This window comes from Gekko japonicus, unplaced genomic scaffold, assembly GCF_001447785.1.
Source record: "Gekko japonicus isolate JY-2015 unplaced genomic scaffold, Gekko_japonicus_V1.1 scaffold145, whole genome shotgun sequence".
Classification (NCBI taxonomy): Eukaryota; Metazoa; Chordata; class Lepidosauria; order Squamata; family Gekkonidae; genus Gekko; species Gekko japonicus.
This window is the reverse complement of record NW_015173678.1, coordinates 1158503-1165193: the sequence shown is the minus strand read 5'-3', so window position 1 is coordinate 1165193 and position 6691 is coordinate 1158503. Positions and strand designations below refer to the sequence as shown.

Here is a 6691-nt window from a genome sequence, read left to right as displayed (position 1 = left end):
TTTCCCTTTCAATCTGCACAACCCTGTGAGGTAGGTTAGGCTGAAAGTCTATGAGTGGTCTGAAATCATGCAATCAGCTTCCACAGCAAGAACCTGGGTCTGCAGAACCTGCCCTGAAGCACTAACTGCTATGTCACACTGGTTGTCATAGGAGGGCCACCTCAGCAGGGTATAATGACACAGAGTCCACCATTTTCTCCAGAGAAACTGATCTCTGAGTCATCTGGAGAGCAGTTGTAATTCTGAGTGATCTCCAGTCCTTACCTGGAGATTGGCAACAATAGTTTCCCAGGAGGAACAGTACAGTTTTCCTCCGCAGTGGGGACCAATGCAGCTTACATTATTCTACTCTCCCCCTTTTGATCTGCACAACAACCCTGTGAGGTTAGGCTGAAAGTCTGTGTCTGGTCTGAAATCACCCATTCAGGTTCCACAGCAAGAACCTGGGTCTGGCAAACCCTGCTCTGAAGCACTAACTGCTAAGCCATACTGGCTGTCCTAGTTGAGAGCCAGTTTGGAGTAGTGGTTAAGAGCGTGGACTCTGATCTGGGAGAACTGGGTTTGATTCCCCACTCCTCCACATGCAGCTACTGGTGTGACCTTGGGTCAGGCATAAGTTCTTCCAGAGCTGTTCTCTCAAGGGCAGTTCTCAAGAGAGCTCTCTCAGCTCCACCTACCTCACAGGGTGTCTGTTGTGGGGAGGAGAAGGGAAATAGATTGTAAGTCACTCCAAGACTCCTTCGGGTAGTGAAGGCTGGGGTAGAAATCCAATCTTCTCCTCTTCTTCTAAAGATTTCATTTAAATATTAAAAAATAGAGGGGCTGCTGGAGGTGAACAGGAGCAAGCAGCCAGGCTTAGTTGTCATGCCAGTCAGGTTATATCAAGTCACCCAGAGGGCACTGCTAGGCCTCGGGTAGCCAACCTCCAGGTGAAGCCTGAATATCGCCTGGTATCACAACTGAACTCCAGACAACAATTCTCTCTCCCCCTGGAGAAAATAACTGCTTTGGAGGGTGGACTCTATGGCATTCTATTCAGCTGAGGCCTCTCCCTTCCCCAAACTCTGTCTTCTGTAGACTCCACCACAAAATCTCCAGGAATTTTCCAACCTGGAGTTGGCAACCCTAGTCAGGATGGGTCCCAATGAGTTTTCTCTCAAAGGCCAAAATAGGCCTAGAAAGGGTCTCCCCCCCCCCCATCTTTTACTGACAGAACCAAGCTTGGTTGCTTAGTAAAAGCCAATGCTGGTTCTCCAGTCTGCCTAGGTGGGCTACCACAATTTGGCTACTCTGAACAGACTTTATGTGCATGCAGTCCCTTCTGCCCTTATGTGCTTACATCTATTTCCTTAATTCCTGATATGTAATAAGTTATTTGCTGCAAATCTGCTGAACAGGACTCAGCATACCATAAGCTCTGAGTGATCTTCCTGGGGTCAGTAATTTTAAAACTTCTGCTTCCTCAGAAACCAACCCAGGTTCATCACTGGCCCATTTCTCTACTGCGCTGGAATATGTTTTGGGACAAGCAGAAGTTCATCAGTGGCTATTAGCCACAAGGTATAGATAGGAACTCTCAGTCTGGGGCAAGTGATGCACTGTATTCTTGGTGTTTGGGGGGGCAGTGGTGGGAGGGCTTCTAGTGTCCTGGCCCCACTGGTGGATCTCCTGATGGCACCTGGTATTTTTGGCCACTGTGTGACAGAGTGTTGGACTGGATGGGCCTTTGGCCTGATCCAACATTGGCTTCTCTTATGTTCTTAAGCTGGTTTGGAGATAATAAACACCAAGCTTGTGGCTGATAGCTGAGAAGAGAGGAAATCTGACATATGTTTCTAGGTAAATCTGTAGAAATTGTTAGGGAAGGCAGAATTATTATTAAACACACAGAGGAACAAAACATTTTGCAAAGAAGTCCTACCTCACCATCCTTTTAGGGTTCTTTGAGAATGTTAACAAGCATGTGAATTAAAGTGACCTTGTGGATATCATATAATTGGACTTCCCAAAGGCTTCTGACAAGATCCCTCATCAAAAACTATGTTATGTTATGTTATGTTGTTATGTTATGTTATGTTATGTTGTGATGTTATGTTATGACCTTTACAACATTAAATTCAAATGCTCATAAAAAAACTCCTGAGGAAGTACAGCAGTCATGGGTAAGGATGAGTGACCCTCTGATGGGTTGGTTAAATGACAGGAAGCAGAGAGTATTAAGAAACGGAGAGCTCTCACAATGGTGAAGAAGAGGAGGAGGAGGAGGAGAAGAAGAGGAGGAGGAGGAGGAGGAGATTGGATTTACACCCCGCCCTTTACTCAGAGTCTCAGAGCTGCTTACAAACTCCTTTCCCTTCCGCTCCCCACATCAAACACCCTGTGAGATAGGTGGGGCTGAGAGAGCTCTTTCCAGAACTGTCTTTTTAAAAAGTTTTATTTATAAGTTTTCAACTTTTACAAAAAAGTAAACATATACCAAAATAAATATACATTAGAGTCTGTTACTTCTTTCTTTCTCTAACCATTAATATAATCCCGACCACCTTTTTTCAAAGATCTTTACATCCTTCCTGCATAATAGTACATTCAATTTATCAACTTCTGCTACATTCATTAATTTATGTATTAATTCTTCTCTATAAGGTATTTTATCCAACTTCCAATATTTAGCCCAAAGGATCCTTGCTGCCGTCAAAAAATATATCATCACATATGCTTCGTTATGATCATACTCCTTTGGGATCATATTTAGCAAATACATTTCAGGATTAAGTGGCAAATCTACATTTCTCCCAGGTTAGAGTCTACACACTTAACCACTACACCAAACTGGCTCTCAGTGAGCACAGAAGTGAGCAGTGGGGTCCCATAAGGATTGTTATTGCAACCAGTGCTGTTAAATTTGTTAATTAACAATCCAGAATTAGGGTTGAGAAGTGTAGTATAATAACCAAGTTTGTGGATGATATCAGATTATTCAGGATGGTGAAAACCAAAGCAGATTGTGAAGAGCTCCAGGAAGATATCTCTAAATTGGGTGAGCAGTAGCGTTGCCAACCTACAGGTGGTGGCTGGATATCTCCTGGGATTACAACTGATCTCCAGGCATCAGAAATCAGTTCACCTGGAGAAGATGGCTGCTTTAGGAAGGTGGACTACGGCATTATATCCCATTAAAGTCCTTCCCAAATCCTGCCCTCCTCAGGCTCCACCCCCAAAATCTCCGGGTATTTTCCAACCCGGAGCTGGCAATCCTAGAGTGGGCAACAAGGTGGGAAATGAAGTTCAGTGTAGGTAAGTGTAAGGCAATGCACATTGGAACAAAAGATCCTAACTTTAAATATATACTGAACTGGCTGAAATATAGATCCTAACTTTAAATATAGACTGAAATATAGACTGAGAAGCAAAGACATCTTGGGCTTGTTGTGGATAGTTCAATGAAAATGGCGACTCAGAGTGTGTCAGCAGTCAAAAAACTATGGAGATTATTAAAAACGGGATTGAAAATGTAGTGCTCCTATGGCATGACCTCAATTGCAAAAGATACTGCAGAGCTGTAAAAAGTGCAAGGGCAATGGAGATGAGCAAGTGGTTTGGTAGTCTTCCCTATGAAGAGAGATTAAGGAGTTTGGGACTTTGTACTATAGAGAAAACAAATGAGTATATAAAGTTAAGATAGAGGTTTGTTTAATTATGTATGGGGTGGAGAAAGTGGACAAAGGGAACTTTTTCTCCCACTCCCATAATTTTAGGGCTTATGGGCACCCAATGAAGTTGATGGACAATAGATTCAGGACAGACAAGTGGAAATACATCTTTACTCAAAAAGTAATTAAATGGTGGAATTTGCTGCAAGTGGACATACATGATGGTCACAAGTATAAATGGCTTTATAGGGGAATTAGTTCATCAAAGCCAAGCTAATTAAATGTAACCCCATTCAGAAGCCATAAACTTCTGAATACCAGTGCTAGGAGGCAGCATCAGTGAAGGGTGAGTCTCAAGGAAGAATGGACTTGAAATGGCCAGAAATTACAGCTGTAAGAAGTATATAATCAGTTAGGCTTCCCCTCTGTACATTATCCCTTTCCTTTACAAAATGTAATCCTTTTTTTCCTCAGGAGACAGGGGAACTGCCAAGGGAGGAGTTATAAACTCATTTTTGTTTGCTTTGAGAGCTCCTACCAAACCCTGGAAAAGCCCCTCTGGATTTTTGAGGACATGATTTTTAAGCACACAAAGCTCCTTTGTACTAGGCTAGACTATTGTGTCCCCAGGGTCAGAATCCTTTGTCTTCCTTATCTCCTTGAGGTCTTCCTTATCTCCTACTATGTAGTCCCGGTTGAGGTCTTCCTTATCTCCTACTATGTAGTCCCGGTTGAGGTCTTCCTTATCTCCTACTATGTAGTCCCGGAGATTCTTGGATTGAACCTGGGACCTCTGGCAAGCAAAGCAGATGCTCTGCCACTAGGCCGTGGCTCCAACTTTCAGTGGTTACAGTACTTCTTGCGGCAGAGATTTCACCTGGGGTGTGTGTGTGTGTGTGACTCATCACTCTGAGTTAGTGTTAAGTGAACCTCCCCCTTTCCAAGGCTTACTGCCCCATGACATTAAATATTGCTGATTTTCTAATCGTGGGGAGTAATGACTCTGCATGTTTCATCCTGATAGTTCTTTTAGTAATTTGTGAAGTATGCTGAGTGTTTCTTTTTAATTAAATAAATCCTGCGGCTCTTTCTTTCTGTTCCCTTTTTTGTTCATAGACACAAGGTCTTGAACAACCCATAACCATAGAATAATGATATACTACTTCTAAATAATTTTAATTTAACTTTAAGCCCTTGCACCTAGAAGAAGCAGCTGCCAAAAACTTTGCAATGGCTGCTGTGCAATCATAGTTTACATCTAAAAGTAGGGTTTCGGAAACGGAATCAGGTGAGATGTTATCATGCACCAAAATCCACCACTAGATCCACCTCTCTCTCTCTCTCTTTTTAGCAAGGGCAGTCCACCATTATGTGAGAAATGGTATTGATAATGCCAAAACCACATTGACAAAATCTACCTGAAAAGGGGATGTCAAAAAACCTCCTGTAAAAACTTATAGAAGGGAAGGCATTTAAACATGCTAACATAAATGCTTGGTGCTCTGAGGAAACAGTAAGGGTGGATAAGTGACTAACTTTTTTAGAAAATCTAGTGGAGAAAGAATACAAACTGCAACCACAGTTTTAAGCTTTCGGGTTTTGACAGCATTATAAACCAGAATGCTCTTTCTGGCAAGAACCACCAGACAACAAGACAGGTGGCTAGATTTTGTGCACAGGTTTACAAGGAACGTAAAATGCATGGCAATTAGATTTTTTAATCTTTTATCTAAATTATACACAAATTTTATGGCTGTCTTATTTTATCTCTATGTTATAGTCACAGTTTTTAAAATTTAAGTATGCCACTGTTGGTTTTATCTCATATTTATTATTTAAATGTTTTATGTAAAATGATTGAGTGCACCGGTCGTTGACTGTAACAATAAATTTGATTTGATTTGAATGCTCTTTGGGCCAGTCTCACAAACGAGGAATTACCCATTTTGAACTGGTGTGAACTGGCAAAACTTATTCTTCATTACCTTAATCGCTAAACTATTTTTGAAACAGCAGATTAAAGAACCTGCACATTATGCCAACCAAGGAGTTCAAATTATTCATTTATCTGTAATGATTTTATATTACAAAATCCATCTTCAGGCCTGATTCATTTTTTTAAAGTTTTCTGCTCTAGTTTTTAAAACATTCATCTCACAAGGTCATGGTTCTCAGAACAAATGTAAGAATGGAAAAGATGGGTTTCAGAGTTTGTTGCCTATGGGGGAGGGTTTTTTTTGGGGGGGGGTTCTGGTGGGGCTTTCCCCCCAGCCAAATGACACCAAAATTGCAGGAGAGCATGTGCTGCCTGTCCAATAAAGACAATCCAAGTTTCAAGAAAAATGGACCAAGTGGCCCAATTCTATAGGTCCCCCAGCTACCCTACTATCCTATCCCACCCACACAAAGGGGAGAGGGAAGAAGGTGGAACAAGCCAGAACAGCAGCTCTCCTGGGCCCTGAGCCTGGCTTGAGCCGGCTGGGATCCAACTACCCTAAGCCACTGTCTGGGGAAAAGGCACACAGATTTTTTATTTGCATATAATGCCAAAGAATCCTGGATTTGTTCAGTAATTCCGGAAAATCACAGTAATGACGCAAAACGGCAATTTCCATGTATATTTTGGGCTCAGGAATTCCGAAATGTGCACCCCGAACCACAAGCTATAGACTTTAACCATGTAAAAATGTTTCATCACTCTCAGACAATTTATGTTCACTGCATGCTATTTAGTGTGCAATGTCAGCACAGTCAACCCACTTTTGGACAAAGGTCCCTGAACCCGAATGTTCTATATTTCAGACTTAGCACACAGCCTTTCAAAATGGGGCTTGCACATGAGTAGTAAGGTTGGGAAACATTTTGCTTTTTTCTCAAACTGAACCCTGTGGAAAGAGGGTTGAATTTCAATCTCTGCTGAATCAGCAGACTTGGCAAGAAGTGCGGTATTGGTTTGTCTAAAGAAAGGCAATCGATAAACATATTTTTTTTATTTTAAAAAAGGTGGCATTTGAAAAGTTGACTTCTTAGGCTTGGCTTTG

The 6691-nt window shown here is 41.9% G+C and overlaps 1 protein-coding gene across 1 annotated transcript in view; it reads right to left on the bottom strand.

Moving 5' to 3' along the window:
* Positions 1–6691, bottom strand: part of PCLO (piccolo presynaptic cytomatrix protein) — a 271526-nt gene that overhangs the window by 43634 nt on the left and 221201 nt on the right.